Source organism: Equus asinus, chromosome 14, assembly GCF_041296235.1.
Source record: "Equus asinus isolate D_3611 breed Donkey chromosome 14, EquAss-T2T_v2, whole genome shotgun sequence".
NCBI lineage: Eukaryota > Metazoa > Chordata > Mammalia > Perissodactyla > Equidae > Equus > Equus asinus.
Window position 1 is genome coordinate 32,139,782 of NC_091803.1, and position 17,935 is coordinate 32,157,716.

Below are 17,935 nucleotides of genomic sequence, written 5' to 3' on the forward strand. Positions count from 1 at the left end.
ATACTACCAAAGGCAATCTACGGGTTTAATGCAATCCCTATCAAAATTCCAATAGCATTTTTTGTAGAAATAGAAAAAGCCAACATAAAATTCATATGGAATCTCCAGGGATCCCAAACAACTAAAACAATCTTGAAAAAGAAGAACAAAGTTGCAGGTCTTAACCTCTGGTTTTCAAACGTTATTACAAAGCTACAGTAATCAAAACAGTTGGGTACTAGAATATAGACAGATTATAGAACATAGATCACAGAAATAAACCCTCCCATTGATGGTGAAATGATTTTTGAGAAGGGTACCAAGACAATGCAAGGGGAAAGGACAGTCTATTCAACAAATGTACTGGGAAAACTGGATATCCACATGCAAAAGAATGTAGTTGGAACTTTACCTTATGCCATATAAAAATATTAACTCAAAAAGGATCAAGGATCTAAAACTATAAAACACTTGGAAGAAAACACAAGAAATACTTCCTGACACTGGATTTGTCAAGGATGACTTGGATCAGACACCAAAAGCACAGGCAGCAACAGTAGAAGTAAAAAAAATTGGACTACGTCAAAATTCAAAATTCCCTTGCATCAATGGATACACTTAGAATGAAAAGGCAACCTAAAGAATGGGTGAAAATATTTTCAAATCATATATTTGATAAGGAACTATTATCCAGAATCCATTAGAACTTCTAAAACTCAATAACAACAAAAAATGCATATCGCCATTATAAAATGGATAGAGGACTTGAACAGACATTCCCCCAAAGATGATATACAATTGTTCTACCAGCATATTAAAAGATGATAAAAACATTAACAATTAGGGAATTGTAAACCAAAACTACAGTGAGATATCACCTCAACATACATTGTAATGGTTACTATCAAAACAAATGAATGAAATGAAACGTTGGTGAAAATGTGGAAAATTGGAACCTTTGAGCATTGATGGTGGAAATGTGAAATGGTGCAGCCACTATGGAAAACACTGTGGTGGTTCCTCAAAAAAATAAAAACAAAATTCCCATATGATCTTGCATTCCCACTTCTGGGTATACATCCATAAGAATTAAAAGCAGGATCTCAAAGAGGTATTTGCACACCATATTTATTGCAACACTATTTACAACAGCCCAGAGCTGGAAGCAACACAAGTGTCTTCCTATAGATGAATGGATAAACAAACATATATATATATACATATATCACATTTTAAATGTAACTAATATATATAATTCATATATATTATAATGTGATACATACACAAAATAGTGGAATATTATTCAGCCTTAAAAAGGAAGGAATTCTGACACATGCTATGACATGGACTACCTTGAGGATATTATGTTGAGTGAAATAAACCAGACAAAAAAGACAATATGCTATGATTTCTCTTACAAAGGTATCTAGAGTAGTCAAATTCAAATAAACAGAAAGCAGAATGGTGGTTGCCAGGGGCTGGGGGGAAGGCAAGACGGGACGCTGTTAATTAAAGGGAAAAAAACCCCAAACCTACAATAAGATACTCCTTCACACCCACTAGGATGGCCACAATTAAAATCATGGGCAGTAAGAAGTGTTGGTGAGGATGTGGAGAAAGTGGGAGGCTTGTATATTGGTAATGGGAACGTAAAATGATGCAGTCACTCTGAAAACCAGCGTGGTATTTCCTCAAAATGTTAATCATAGCATAACCATATGATCCAGCAATCCCACTCCTAGGTATATATCCAACAGAAATGAAAACATACATCCACACAAAAATCTGTACACAAATATCCATAATAGCATTATTCATAATAGACAAAATGTGGAAACAACCCAACTGTCCATCAACTGATAAACAGATAAGTAAAATGTAGTACATCCATACAGTGGAATGTTATTTGGCGGTAAAAGGAAATGAAGTATTGATACATGCTACCATATGGATAAACCTTGAACATATTTTGCTATGTGAAAAAGACAGACACGAAAGGCTATAAGTTGTATAATTCCATTTATATGACATGTCTACAATCAGCAGATCCATTAGAGAAGGAAAGTACATTAGTAGTTGCCAAGGAGGCGGGTGGGGTGGTAGAAGTTTGGGGAAACTGGAGAGTGACTGATAAAGGTATTGGGGTTCCTTTTGAGGTTAATGAAAATGTTCTGGAATTAGATAGTGGTGATAGTTGCACAAGTTTGTAAAATACTAAAAACCACTGGATTGTACATTTTAAGAGTGACCTTTATGGTATATAAGTTGTAACGCAATTTTTAAAAGCCAAGTACTCTTAATCATGCTAGCTGATTTATTTTCTCTTTTAATGTTGAGCATGATGAAATAAGTGTGTAGTTTCTTGGAGAGTTCTAGGATCAAGAAAATAGAGTGTTAAGCAGCAAGACGGATAAAGCAAATTATCTTGTTTTTCAAGTGATCTGAAACAGAAAATGAAAATGACAGAGATGATGGATGTCTCCTGGGTAGAATATCTTTATAGAATAGCCTAATTGCTTCTGGGAAGTTCTTACTATGCCTCATTTTTAACAATAGTTCTCTCTGTGGAATTCTTATGGGAATACTGAAATACCAGCAGTTGAGGATGATCTGAAACTCCTACACTGTAAGGTGAGGGCACTGATTCACAGGTACTGAAAAGTATGTTGCCTTTTGGGAAGAAAGCCCCATATAGACAAAAGGATATTGCATGAGAAAGGTAAATAATGGATTCCTGCCTTCTGGATTCTCACCCCTCTCTTCTCACCACCCCAACCGTGTTCAGAGGTCTATGTAGACATACACAGAGGACAAACATTTAATCCTTTACAGAACGCAAAAGGAAATTGGAAGATGACCTCAATTCACTGAGGTCTACAAAAGCTGCAAGGGAAGCAGAATGCAAAACCATGACAATGAATATGGAGATTCTTGAGGAAATCTATGAATGGGGAAAGATGGCCACAGAAGAGCAAGATGTTGATGTGTTCATTGATTCCAAGACTGTGTATGAGTGAATGTGTAGACCAATGCAGATGACTGTGATTTTGTACCATATTACTGCAATACTCTTACGATACGCAATCAGTACAGAATTGTCTTGGTCCTTTCTGCCTTGATTTCTGTAATCTGAGTTTTTCTTTCCTTTTTGTCTGTTTGGCAGATTCTTGCCTGTAATTTGGGGGGACGTGTGAGGGAAGGGAGTCCTGTACCTGCAGTTACGCTGCTGAGCTGCTGCTATCTTTCTTCATACTCCAGGCCCTTTCTGTGTCCCACTACTTCAGTCTTGATTTCTCTGTAATCAGGTTACTTAATACAGAAACCTCAAATGTTTTATAGGAGACGTTTGGTTTAAAAAAAAAATTTATGGCCACTTCCAAGTACTTGTGGGTTTTTTGTTTTGTTTTGTAGGGCAAGATTTGCCCTGAGCCAACATCTGTTGCCAATCTTCCTCTTTTTTTCTTCCTTCCCAAAGCCCCAGTGCATGGTTGTATATCCTAGTTGTAGGTCATTCTAGTTCTTCTATGTGAGCCACTGCCACAGCATGGCCACTGACAGACAGGTGGCGGTTCTGCAAGTGGGAAGCGAACCCAGGCTGCTGAAACTGTGAGTGCTGAACTTTAACCACTAGGCCACCAGGACTGGCTCAGGAGATGTTTTTTAGTTGAATAAAATATGTAAAGATTTTTAAGGAATTATTAATTCTGAAAGGTGTCATACGTTTTGGATTCATTAGAGAGTATAATTCCACTTCTAGTGATCTACTTATAATGAAACAACCAGACATACATTAAAAGACCTTAGGCTAAGATATTCAATGGAGCAATAATTATTATAGTCACATGACAAGAACCTAAATGATACATGGTAGGGGAATTGTTAAATTATTGTACACCCATACAACAGAATACTAGGCAGCTCTTAAAATTCAGATGTTTCAAAGACATTGCAGGATAATGGACAGTGGTCTCAGTCTAATGTCAAGTGGAAAACAGCAGAAATCATGACATTCTGTATAATGTAGTTAAAAGTGTATATGCTTCACACACAGAATGAAAAATATGCTGCACAAAAATGCCATGAAATGGTAAAAATAATAATTATAGTAGATGAGGCAATTTTTTATTCTTTTTCCAAATGTATCTCTATTTGACAATTTTCTAATTTGACTGTGTACTATTGTGCTAGGAGAATATCTTTTACTTTGAAAATACAGAATGTCTAATGTCTAAAATCTACAATTTTTATTCCTTCGAAGGCTTTTTGGGGATAAGAGTTTACCTTTGTACACAGTTGTTTTTGCAATATTTCTTATGAACTCTGAGACATCCCTTTTGAAAATTGGGAATGGCTTACTGGTTTTCTGATTATACGAATAAGAACCACCACCATAATCAAGATATGGGACATTTTTATAGTCTGCAAAATGTCTCCTTGTCCTTCTTTGCAGTAACTGCCCCACCCTGGCCCCAGGCACCTACCGATTTGATTTTTGCCGTTGTAGATTCATTTTGCTTATAACAGAACTGCACATAAATGGAATTATCAAATCTTACCATTACAGCTAAAATATTCCTATAAATCATCTAGTTCACATCCTGTCAACAGCTTCCCACTGCCTTCAAGATGAAGAAATTCCTTGCTGTGGTGTATTGCTTAGATATAGGTTTGGTTGCTTCAAGAACAAAATAATAAACTCATTTCTTCCTCACTTAATAGTCTGGGCATATGCAGTCCCTACTGGTTTAGCAGCTCACCCTCTCAGGGACCCAGGCTCCTTCTGTAAAGTTGCTCCACCATCTCCAGGGTACTGCTGAGAGGACTAACCATCGTGTCCACCTTCCAGCCGGTAGGAAGTGCGGGTGGGGGAAGGGAAGGACATTCCCTGGCCTAAGTGAATAACCAGGAATGTTCACACGTTGCTTCTGCTCACATTCCAGTCATCCAAATCTAGCCATACAGCTGCACTAGCCTCCAGAGAGGCTGGGAAACGTGATGTTTCTTCTGAGTTGCTGTGCGCTCAGCTAAGAAATAGAGATTCCATCTCTATGAGCAAGAGGAGGGCATGAATGTTGAGAGACAACTAACAGATTCTGCCACAGTCTACTCCTCTGTGTAGCCAAATATCCACAAATACACATAGAGCATGTGTCCCACACATAGAATATCCTCATCTCATCTCCGAGAAACATGACCTCAAAGTCTCCTAGAATTGCTACATCCAGCTCAGAATGCAGGCTCTCTGGGTATCGCTCAGTTCTCTAACAAGGCCGGGGCGCCTTGTCATCTGGAAAACTATCAACTAAAGGCTGGTTCTCTTCTACTTCTCTAGAGCCTCTCTTCCTAATTCCTTATACGGCGGTCTAGTTGTATTTTATTCACAGGTAAGAAACAATGTCTCCTTTTTCGCAGAGGTAGCCTCTCTATACACTAGTTTTCACCTTGTTTCATTGAAATGCTGGGTTATAGGGTAGACGCCTGTCTACTTTTGCTAGACCTCCTCTCATGCGAATCGTGCCAGCTTACAGTTACACTCCCCCAGCAGAGCATCCTAGTCCTGCCTTTCCCAGGCTTGCCTGACACAGTGTGTTTTCAAACTTGTGCATTTTTCATTCATCAAAGATGTAAAAAGTTACATCCAGTGTGGTTTTAATCTGCATTTCTCTTATTGTCAGTAAAGCCGATCATTTGGGGATGTGTTTAGAAGCCATTTTGTTTTCCTTTTCTGTGAAACTCTGTTCTTCTAGGCGTGTTTTCCTAATGTGTTGTTTGGCTTTTTCTTCTTACTTTCAAACTCTTTATATATTTGAGAGGCCATTCCTTTTTCTGTGCTCTGAGTTGAAAATATTTTCTGAGTTTGCCTTGTCTTTTGATTTTTCTTATGGTGTTTTATGCCATGTAGATGTTTTTCGATTTAATGTAGTCAAATTTCTTAAATTTTTAATGTCTTTTTGGATTTTTGAAACATGGTCAGAAAAATTCCCATCATCCACCCATTTCAAGATTATAAAGGAATTCTCCTACAATTCTTCTAGTATTTTTATGTTTTTTAAGCAACTTTAATGAGGTATAATTTATATATAACAAATGGCCTCCATTTAAAGGGCATAATTCAATGAGACTTGACTTCATGGGTTTACCCCCATGAAAACATATGCTTTTTATTTAAATGGTAAATCATGATCCATTTGTAATTTATGTTAATGTTGATTTTGAAGTATGAGCTAAACTTTAATTTCCTAGTTTTCAGATCGTTGCCCAGGTGTCTGAACACCCTGCACTGAGAGGCCTCCTCTCTCATAATCTATATTCCTGTAAGTATTTCAGTCTACCTTGGACTTCCTTTTCTATGGTATTTGTCTGTCTATTCATATAATTTTATTGCACTATTTTAATGATTAAAGCTTTATAATTGGATTAATTTTAATGAAATGGTACCAGCTGCCTTACCAATTATGGCAAAAAGCATGGTCCTCCTCTATTAGGTATTTGAGAGTAAGGTGGATGTCTTGGGTACTTGAGCTGAGAGTTTATCTTTCCTTAGCCAGCCCTCGTCTCTATCCTTAGAGGCAGATACTCCAATTTTATACATCTCTCTGTCTCTACTCTCTGCCTGTCCCTTTCTCTGCCTCAGTCTCTCAGGCCCACTGCTCCACTCCAGCCCTGTTCAAGGTGTCTCTCGCTATTGACTTCTGCCTCGCTCATCCCTCACTAAGAAAATTGCAGGAGGATTATGGAGTTCACTGGACTTGTCAAGAAGTCTCTGCTCCCACTTAAGCTTCCTTCACAGCACTCCTACACTTGGTGCCATTTGGGAAGAGCTGGCATCCTGGTGCAAGGGCACTGATGGGGCCTGGCCAACTGTGGGGCCTCCTTACTGGTCTCCCATGGCCACTCCTGGCCCCTAATCCTTCCCCACCACTAGAAATAGGCCACTTCCTAGGGACATAAACTGTCTATCTGATCACGAGGCACCTCTGTGACTGGCAGGCACCAGGCAATGAATATTTCTAGAATAAAGTAGCACAACCACATAGATCTAGATATAGGATGTTTCCACCACCCCAGAAGACTCCCTCAGGCTTCCTTGTAGTTAATACCACCACAAAGGGTAATCTTGCTTCTATTATCCATCACCAATGTTTCTGCCTGTCTTTGAACTGTATGTACAAGAATCACACTGTGTACACTCCAGAGGATGAGTCAGTTGGTCCTTCAAGAGGCAAACACTAATACTGAGTTAGAGCTGTAAAGAGTGTATTAGGGGTGACAATAGGAGAAATAAAAGTGGAGGGGGCAGAATCAGGAAGGGAAAACCATAATTAAGTGGCATAACTTGTTTATCACAGCTCAGGGTCCTCCTTCAAAATGATTGTCACATAAGGCAAAGAGAATTGGGCTTATTTCATTGTGAGCTTATTTCTTCCTGTATACATTTGTCTTCTATAAAATATCTGTGGCTTCTGACGAAACTTTAGTGTGTGGCTGCATCTGTGTGTCTGTATTTAATGGAAGATAACTGTCTTCACATCTCAGGTACAGATCTCTGAACACATTCTCATAATTATCTTTTCCTCCTTTAACCGGCAGGCCCTGAATTTCACTAGGAAAAAGGGGACTCTTTGCCTTATCTTTGAAACAAGGATTGTGCATCTCTGGGCCTGAGTTCTTACGCCCTTAGTTTAGTTGAATGTACTTCAGTGACCATCTTCTGATAATCTTCTGTGTGGAGATATTTTCATTTGTACAGTGAGAATGGTGAGTGCCAACATGTCCCAGCCATTTTGCAAGACACTTTCATTATGCACTTAATCTCGTCTTCCTCACAATGACCTCAGGAACCAGTATTACCCCATCTCACAGACAACCGGGCTGAGCCTCTGAGCAGGCCCCACTGAGAGCTGGTATTAGGGGCAGGAACACAGGCAAAGAACTGGGATATTGTGTGGTAAGCTTAGGGAGATGCAAAGCTGACAGTCAGGGGTGGTGACTGGAGGATGCAGGGATGTGGTGAGAGGGGTCCAGCAGGGGTGGCTGCTGATCAACCTTGAATCCCCCAAAGAGTCCGACTCACTGAAGGCCAAGGCAGCCGCTCGGCTGATCTAGATCCTGTCTGCACTCTTAGTCTCATGGGGGCACAATAAACTCAGGCAGACACAGCATCCTGAAAGAACCAAGTAAAATCGCCAAACCTCCAGGGTTTTTTTCTGTCACACAGACCCAGAACTTTCAGAAGTCCAAGGGAAACAAGATCTCTATTTAGATTATGAACCAAGGGCTTTATGGCAACAGTGACATCTTGGTGAGGATAACTGCATTGCCTACACTGTGTGACTGGAAAACACGCAGTGGCTCTGCGTGGACCTCACGCTGCCTTCACACTCCCTGCTCAAGCTGCTTGCCCTGCTGGGAATGGCCTTCCAGCTCCATCTAAGGGAACCCAGCCAACTCCCACCAGGCCTCTCCTCAATTCCTCCTTCTCTGCCACAACCTCCCCTTTCATCCTGGTGAGATTCACATCTCCCTCTTTTGTTCTCTGGAGCCCTTCACTGGTGCTTCCATCATGGTGAATAGAAGCTCTTTAATGGAAATGTCCCTCTCTGCTCTAGGACACATCAAGCCCTTGAAGTTAGGGGTGCGCCTCATCCCCCACAGAGCCCGGCACATGGTCTCTAAACAATGTGCATCTGCAGAACTTCTCTTTGTGCCTTTCTGTAAAAACCCTCTTTCCTTCTCCACAAGAGACACCTGCTGTCAGCTCAGGACGGAGGAATGACACAGCCCATGTTATGTATGTCCTGAGAAACTTGAGGAACGTTAGAATGTCCTCAGCTAGGTTTACACTTGCATTGCAAAGCTCTGTAGTGCCATCTCTACATCTCCAAAGACTCAACAAGAAAAAGATGACTATGCTCTACAAGTCAACACTTAGTGTTCAGATCATCTTACCAATTGGTAGAGGTAGTGCCAATGGTTGAAGTCCCAGAGGCTGCTAGTGTGGAGGAGGAGGTGGAGGTGGCCCACAGGCCTTGAGTAGTGGTAAAGGGCAACCCACGGGTAGGGCATTTAGGGCAATTCTGGGAAAGGAGCATGTGTTCTTGCAGCCATATTGACCTGTGGAACAGAGTTAAAGTTTTGAAACATGTTAATATTATGGGCAAAAACACCAACTGCAACAAAAGCTGACCCTCATTGAAGCAGGAACAATACTTGTCACCTTCCCCTCCACCAGGTTTCAAAAGAGTAGTATCAGTGCCACAAAACCCTACCCCTCCCAGTGGGTTCCATGGAGAGCTTATGGTAGTTATAGAAGTCAAGGCAACAAATTATTGTCACCACACACCAACTGCTTGTGTCTGCAAAAGTAGGGCAGTAAGGGGTAAGTCCTAGAGGATCATAGAGACAATTCGAGACTACTAAAGAATGTATGTTCCAGACAAACAGGCATCTATTTCCAGGACCACTCTCCACCCTGCCCTTCACCACCACAAAAGCTCCATCTTTCCATATTAAGAGCAGTGAGAATGAGATGGAATGATAGTTTCAGGTCTTACATTTAAGTCTTTAATCCCTATCAAGTTAATTTTTGTGAGTGGTATAAGATAGGCGTCTAGTTTCCTTCTTTTACATGGGAATGTCCAATTTTTCCAGCATCATTTATTGAAGAGACTGTCTTTTCTCCATTGAGTATTCTTGGCCTCTTTGTCAAATCTTAGCTGACTATATATGCATGGGCTTATTTTTAGGGTCTCAATTCTATTCTGTTGGTCTTGTGTCAATTTTTCTGTGAGCACTATACTGTTTTGATTACTATAGCTTTATAACATAACTGAAGTCAGGAAGTGTGATGCCTCCTGCTTTGTTCTTCTTTCTTGGGATTGCTTTGTCTACTCAGAGTCTTTTGTGGTTACACATAAATTTGGGGATTGTTTTTTCTACTTATGCAAAAATGACATTGGAATCTTTTTTTTTTTAAAGATTGGCACCTGACCTAACATCTGTCGCCAATCTTTTTTTTCTTTTCTTTTCTTTTTCTTCTCCCCAAAGCCCCCCCAGTATGTAGTTATATATTCTAGTTGTGAGTGCCTCTGGCTGTGCTATGTGGGAAGCCACCTCAGCACGGCCTAGTGAGAGGTGCCATGAACATAAATGGAATATTTTTCCATTTATTTGTGTCTTCTTCAATGTCATTCATCAATGTTTTGTAATTTTCAGTGTAGTGATCTTTCACCTCCTTGGTTAAGTTAATTCTGAAGTATTTTATTGTTTTTGATGCTATTGAAAATGGGATCATTTTCTTTATTTCTTTTTCAGATAATTCACTGTTAGTGTATAGAAAGGCTACTGATTTTGTGTGTTCATTTTGTATCCTGTAATTTTGCTGTATTTCTTGATTGGTTCTAATAGTTTTTTTGTGGAGACTTCAGGATTTTCTATATATAAAATCATGTCATCTCCAAATAGAGAAAATTTTATCTCTTCCTTTCCAATTCTGGTGCCTTCTATCTATTTTTCTTGCCTGATTGCACTGGCTGGGACTTCCGTTACTATGTTGAATAGGAGTGATGAGAGTGGGCACCCTTGTCTTATTCCTGATCTTAGAAGAAAATTTTTCAACCTCTTACCATTGAGTATGATATTAGCTGTGGCCTTGTCACATGAGGGCTTTATTATGTTGAGGTACATTCCTTCTATGTTTAATTCATTAAGAGTTTTTATCATAAACAAATGTTGAATTTTGTCAAATGCTTTTTCTGCATCTATTGGGATAATCATATGATTTTTTTCTTTTGTTCTATTAATGTGATGGATCTCATTTATTGATCTGCATATGTTGGACCATTCTGGCATCCCAGGGATAATTCCCATTTGATCATGGTGTATAATACTTTTAAAGTACTGCTGAATTCATTTTGCTAGTGTTTTCTTGAAAACTTCTGTATCCATGTTCATCAGGGATATTGGCCTGTAGTTTTCTTTTGTTGTAGTGTCCTTTTCCGACTTTGGTATAAGGATGATGCTAGCTTCGTAATACAAGTTTGAGAGTGTTCCTTCCTCTTTGATTTTTTGGAAGAGATGGAGGATTGGCATTAATTCTTCTTTAAATGTTTGGTAAAATTCACCAGTGAAGCAGTCTTGTCCTGGGCTTTTCTTCATAGGGAGTTTTTTTCATTACCGATTCAATCTTACTAGTAATTAGTCTGTTCAGACTTTCTACTTCTCCCTGATTCAGTCTTGTGAATGTATGTTTCCAAGAATTCATCCATTTCTTCTAGGTTGTCCAGTATGTTGGCATATAGTTGTTCACAGTAGCCTCTTATGATCCTTTGTATTTCTGTGCTATCAGTTGGACTGTCCCCTCTTTCATTTATAGCTTTGTTGATTTGAGCCCTCTCTATTTTTCCCTTGGTTTGTCCAGCTAAAGGTTTTTCAATTTCGTTTATCTTTTCAAAGAACCAACTCTTAGTTTTGTTAACCTTTTCTGTTGTTTTCATGTTCTCCATTTCATTTATTTCTGCTCTAACCTTTATAATTTCCTTTCTTCTGCTAACCTTGGGCTCAGTTTGTTCTTTTTCTAGTTCCTTGAGGTGTAGAGTGAGGTTGTTTATTTTATATCTAAGTCCATCCTCCACACATGGAATCATAGCTGCTCATGAGAGAAACTTCTACATGCTTTTCATGTCCTATCTCTGATTCTCAGAACTCAGCAAGGTAAGAATGACATCCTGCTCTAAATGTAAGGGAACAAAGCCCTTAAGAGGAATGAGGTCATTCTCCCAGGGTCACACAGCTTGCAAAAGGCACAGCAGGAGTCAATACCAGTTCTGCCAGCACGGCCCTGCTGATTCTCTCTGCTAACCCTGCTCCCTCTCAGGAGGGACTGCCCATTAGCCACAAAGACCTCTGAGGAGGTAAGGATTCCTGCATCCTGCAGGGAAGCTGGGAAAGTCTTTTCTGAGAGGAACAATGTTACCTATAGAAGTCCATTAGGCACAGCTCTAGTATTTATCTTATTTTACAGGTAATACCAAGTTTGAAGTACACTATGGCAAGATGACTAGTTTTGTCGTATGGCAAAATATGTTTGGAATTCTAAGGGACAGAATTAAAATAAATCTATTTTGACATCAATGTGGAAAAGTCCAATAAGGTATGATCGGAAGATTTACCAGCTATAACAGCTACACTGGCCATAAAAAACCTGGTTGTGTGACTACAACATAGGGTCTTTTCTGGAAATCGGCACAACAGGTCTGACTTTCACTTTTCACTAATTCACCTCCAGGTTACATTTTTTATTACAACTAAGAGGTTTCCAATAATTCAGAATATTTTAGCAAGTGTATGACTGGAAAACTCTGCATCAGAACATTTCCAAACAAATGGGACAGTGATGAATTATGAAATTTAGAAAAATATTGACTTTGAATAAGAGCATTCAGAATTGCAAAGCACACAATATAAAGTTAACCTGTATGTGACTTTTCACATTTTTCAGTTGTGAAGATTACAGCAGACTGTCTAAAAAGGTCAGTGACCTAGCCTGAACAGGAAAGTGGTAAAATAACGATAATAATCATGTTTCAGTGCCCCAGCAATGTTCTCACATAAAGGAGGTTGGGAAGGAGTCGGCTGTGCCTGGAGACCTAAGTGTGGAGTTAGGTATGATCCTCCTCATGTTATTTCCAGAAACACACAGTAAAAGCCCAGCAGCCCTCAGTCTCTAAGCACTTACAGCTTCTGGAGTCACCACCAAAGATGAGAGCTGAGAGTGGAGAAGACCGAAGGCTCTTGGGGAAGACTTTACTTTCGGAAAAGTAAATGACACGGTAGGCGTACCACAGAACACACAAACCAGAGACAAGGCCAGAGGGGCTGCTGCATACACACAGAAAACCTTCCAGAAAGAGTTACCACTGAAAGTGACTGCAGCATTTACCTTGCCCTCATCCTCCTCCTCCATGGGGGGAGCTGTTCCTCATGGGAGCTGCAGCACCAGGTCCTGGATCTGATAAAGGCCAGAGAGGAGGGAGAAGGTTTAGTCGGGTTTGCACAGACTATGTGGAAGGAAAACAAACCCTCCACGCCTTCCTCCACTGTCTGACACTCTTTCCCACTTCAGGGCCCTTATCAGCAGCAGAGGGTTCCCCACATGCCTGAGGTGACCCATGAGGATGAGGAGGAGACTGGTCCCCTGACCCTCGAGGAAGACACCACAGGACCCTGGTTCATGGGTTTTCATAACTCATCAGCCGCCCGTGGACAGATCCAGGCTCAACTAGCTGAAATCAACGACGAAACAGAGGTTTCCCAATACACATGAGGGGGAGTCACAATTTCACCATAGAGTAAGATTAAAATCAGAATATCCTTAAACAGGATAATATCAATAAGTCTTCAACACGAAGAGCACCTGTCCTTCTCTTCAAGCCACAGGTAGATTTTTTAAATCTTTTAGACCATGGATAATCTGCCTTATAAATCTGACCAGGTATTATGTAAGTATTTATGAGCAGAAATGGTCTTAAAGAGACTAATATTATAGTCATGAGGAAAGGAAAGATTAATGCTATGGGGCGTTAGTTGTAAAGTTTAGAGTTGCCCTTACAACATTAGTGGAGTGAAATGACATAGACATTTAATTTACTAATGGGGTACTATAGTTCTCAATATAAATTTTTTTTTAAAGAATAAAGGTACCTCCAAAAATAGTAGAGAAATGCCTGCTGTCTTAAAGTAGATCTTGTATAGAAGATTTATCCATAAAGACAAATCAGGAAAATTTCTTTCTCATCAGGACTTACAGCCTCGATTCTAAAATGTTGTTCATGTTATTTTTCTCAAATAAAAGAAGCTTCAACGTTGTCTCAAGGTGGGAAGGAGGCACTGACCCACTTCCTATCCAGCACACACCTCTCTAGTTAAGAGTAACCAAGAGGTTGGAGGGGGTCCACGATCAGTGGAGGACTGGGAGCTCCATTATTCACAAGGGACAGATCCAAAGGGTCCTTCTGGCTGAGGGCACCTGTGGAAAACAGCATCCGGTCACCCCTGCGAGACAAGCTGTTCTCTCCAGTAAGCGTATGGGATTGTTTCCAGGAAACGTGACAATTACCCACTAGAACGAGACGTCGATTGTGTGGATTTTGCAGCAACATGTTCCTTACCTCTCTGAGGAGGGTCCTGACTGTCTAATCCTCCCAGGATTGGATTCTGCCTCCTGTATTCCTCTGGGAGCCTCCATTTTTGGATTACTGCCAATCTTGAGGATAGAGAAAGAATGGATTCAATAAGAATTACAACACCAATTCCTCCGTGAGATGCTAAACAGCTTCACCTTAAAAATCTCAAAACACCCTTAAAAAACACATGTCAACATCCTGTACGTGTTTTTCAAGTGGGCAAGCTCCCTGCTCTGCTCCACCATCACCTTCTCTAAATCACGAGCCCTGAGCTGTGGGAGAAAAACGCATCCATGTGCCGTCATGTCAGACTGTGCACAAAAGGAAAAAAAGAAAAAAAATTCTTACTCAGTTGTCTTGGTCCATCTTCTTATGAGCAGCAATCTGAAAAAGCCAACATGTCAATAAAAACCCTATGTTGAGGGTTCCCAAGGGCCATTGTAACCCTCTGTATTAGGTGCTGAAGGATCCAGGAACTTTGGGCAGAATGTGGGTTACCTGGTGTCTGAAAGTGGACTCTGCTCGCTCCACCTGTTCTCGCATTTCTTCAATTTGTGGCCTGTGAGTGACAATTGCTTTCATCAGATAAAGCACAATATTGAGGATTATTTTAAATAATCTGCCTGCATTCCCATTATCTGAACTTTACCCTTATACTCATTATCCAATCCTATAAGACACGTTTCATATGATTATAAAGGTACAGTAGGATCAAAGCTATTGCTACATTGTTTCCTTATTAATTAACATTTGTAAAACTTATTTTTCTTTCTTGTGTGAAATCTCTATATAAATGTATTCTGAACATTTGTTTATATTTGTGTATGAGTTGGGTCTAAACGTTATACAAAAGTTAAAAAGAATCTAACAGGAGTTTTATGAGCCGCTTGTATGCAGGAGCTGAACTCACTTGTAGTTCTGCGTTTTTTCTGCAGCCAATTTCAGTTTCTTCTCTGCCCCTGAGAGCTGCTTCTCCCTTTCCACCTGCTTATGATCTGTCATTGTCAGCTTCCTGAGAGGGGAAAGCAATATGCATTATCCAGTAGCCCACGTGACATTCTGCCTCTCTTCCTTCCCAGAAATCTAAAGGGCAAAATTCAAATGTACCCTCTCATCCTTGTCCATAAATGCACAGATTGTCCCCCTCCATTAGGGGACAAAGAAAAACCAAACTCTGGACTGCTGGCAGGTCTTTGGCAATTCTGAGCTTCTCCTCCCAGCTGTGTATTCCTAGTCATTAGTAAACAAACTAAACAAACATGAAAAGCACATATGAGATGCGCCACGTGCCCTCCCATGCTCAGTCTCTTGTGACTGGGACAGCATAAGCTCATTTTCTTTCATTGTGGAAACCAGGCCTGACCAACTCATCACAACTAAATGCATTAGGATGAACCAGGGGTTCATGACTTGTCTGACTTCTCCCAGGGAGAGTCCTGAGGCCATGACACAGCCATGGATCCTTCCAGGACATGGCATCATAACATTGAACAATTAACTACTGGACATTTCTACAGTTCAAGGCTTCTCTCACTGCCTGTGGATCTCTTTGGATCTGAAGTCAGTCACTCAAAGCCCATTTCCCAAGGCTCAGTCCTTCAAAGTGAATCCCTCAAAAAACCTTTGGCAAATCCTGAACTGGCCTGACAAAGCCAAAGAAAGCTCTAGATTAGTGCAGTCCAACAGAAGTATGATGTGAGCAACCTGCAATGTACAATTTTCTAGTAGCTGCATTCAAAAAGTAAAAAGAAACAGGTGAAATTAATTATAATAAATTTTATTTAACCAGATATATCCTATAATTGTAATATATAATCAATATAAGAAGAAATTATTAAAAAGATATTTTACATTCTTTTTTTTGTAGTAAGACCTGAAAATCCTATGTGTATTTTATATTCACAAGCACACTTCAGTTTGGACTAGCCACGTTTCAAGTGCTCAACAGCTACAAGTGGCTAGTGGCTATTGCATTGGACGGTGCAGTTTTAGAGTCTCGCCACTGAAAGTGTGGTCTATGGAGCAGCAGCACCAGCATCACCTGCAGAAGCTCAGACCCCACCCCAGACGTGTGGAATTAGACTCTGAGCTGTAACAGGAACCCCAGGGCGCTGTGTGCACATTAAAGTTTGAGAAGCAGAGGCCTAGGGGCTGCAACCCCAGGTTCAGTTTCCTTCCGCCAAGTTCCTCTTGGTAATAATAATAACAGCAGAAATGATAATGATAACTGCCAGAGACTCAATGTTTGTGTTCCCCCAAAATTCATATGTGAAGTCCTAAGCCCCACTGTGATGGCATCAGAAGGTGGGGCCTTTGGGAGGTGACTAGGTCCTGAGCGTGGAGCCCTCATAAAGGGGACCCCAGAGAGCTCCCTTGCTGCTTCTGCCTGGTGAGGATACAATGAAAAGACAGCTGTCTATGAACCAGGAAGTGGGCTCTCAGCAGACACCAAATCCGCCTGCAGCACCTGGATCCTGGACTGCCCAGCCTCCAGAACCGGGAGAAATAAATGTTGTTTAAACCACCTGGTATATGGTACTTTTGTTATAGCTGCCCAAACGGACTAACGCAATAACCAACAATAAGAATGTGTCACAACAATGATAACTGCCGCTTACAGAAAGCTTAACACATACCAAACATTTGGAAAGTGCTTTATAAACGTTATTTCCTTAAATCCTTATAGCAACTCTATGATGTGTTATTTTCCCCACTTTACAGATAAAGAAAGTGAGGCTTGGAGAGGACAAGTGACTTCCAGGTCTCACCTCCCAAAAAGCGCTAGGTCCCAGCCTCTGCTTGGCCACCAGCTCTGGGGCCTGTGGCCTCAGACTCCCCGCCCCTGGCCTCTCCTTCCCCACTCCTCACCTCTCTGGAATTCTACCCCAGCCTTTTCCTCCACCTCCCACCCTGGATGCCCTGGCCCCTTGACAGCTGATAATTAGAATCCCCAGGACTTCTTCTCCAGTAAGGCCATTTCAGTCGTGCCTCCTTCTTGGCTTAATCAGCAAGGGCCTCAGGAGCAGCTGACACATGTCACTGAAGGATTTCTCTCCCCATTACCTTGTTCTAGTCGTTCCCAGGAAATGCAAATGACTTCTAGGCTCTGCTTCAGCTGAACACAGGCCTTAAGGCCTGTAAATATTCCTGTTGGGGAAGGCAATTTGCTGACTCCGCCTCCTGGGGAAACTTTGGCCCCAAAGGCAGCCAAGAGTGGGCAGAGCCAGAAGCCAGTGGAGGACACAGTGGCTTCAACTGGCCTCAACTGGCCGGCACACTTTGACCCAGTGAGCCAAGCTTTGCTCACAGCTCACAGTGGCTGGGAGATTAAATTCCAGCTCCAGTGCCTGGTGAGTGTCCTGGACCTGGTAGAGGTTGTCCCTGAAAATTCAAGCCACCACCTCATCTGAAAAGGGAACAGAAAGTTTATGATATTGTACAGGAAGGATACAATCATAACAATAATATAAGTTCAACCCCGTTCCTTTCTGCTCCAAACCCTCTAGTACAGAGACAGACAGCAGATCGGTGGTTGCCTCTGGTTGTGCACGTGAATGGGAGATGACTGTAGATGGGCACGAGCGAGCTCTTGGAGGTGATGGAAATGTTCTAAATTTGGATTATGGTCATGGCTGCACAACTTTGTAAATTTACTAAATAGTAATAATAATAGTTATTGCACACTTACAATGAGTGGATTTTATGATATTAAATTATATCGAAATAAAGCTATTTTTTAACAAACCCTCCTACAGCTCCCTATCTCACTCAGA

The 17,935-nt window shown here is 40.9% G+C and overlaps 1 long non-coding RNA gene across 2 annotated transcripts; it reads right to left on the reverse strand.

Moving 5' to 3' along the window:
• Positions 1-1,981: 1,981 nt before the first annotated feature.
• LOC139040196 (uncharacterized) lies at positions 1,982-17,334 on the reverse strand. 2 transcript variants are annotated; one of them, XR_011494238.1, is made up of 8 exons: positions 17,226-17,334; positions 15,073-15,174; positions 14,661-14,721; positions 14,511-14,546; positions 14,148-14,242; positions 12,920-12,988; positions 8,929-9,093; positions 1,982-2,420 (listed from the first exon to the last, which is right to left on the reverse strand). It is a non-coding gene; the product is annotated as an uncharacterized lncRNA (long non-coding RNA). The 2 variants fall into 2 exon arrangements; XR_011494239.1 differs by lacking the exon at positions 1,982-2,420 and adding an exon at positions 13,894-14,005.
• Between the last annotated feature and the right edge of the window lie 601 nt (positions 17,335-17,935).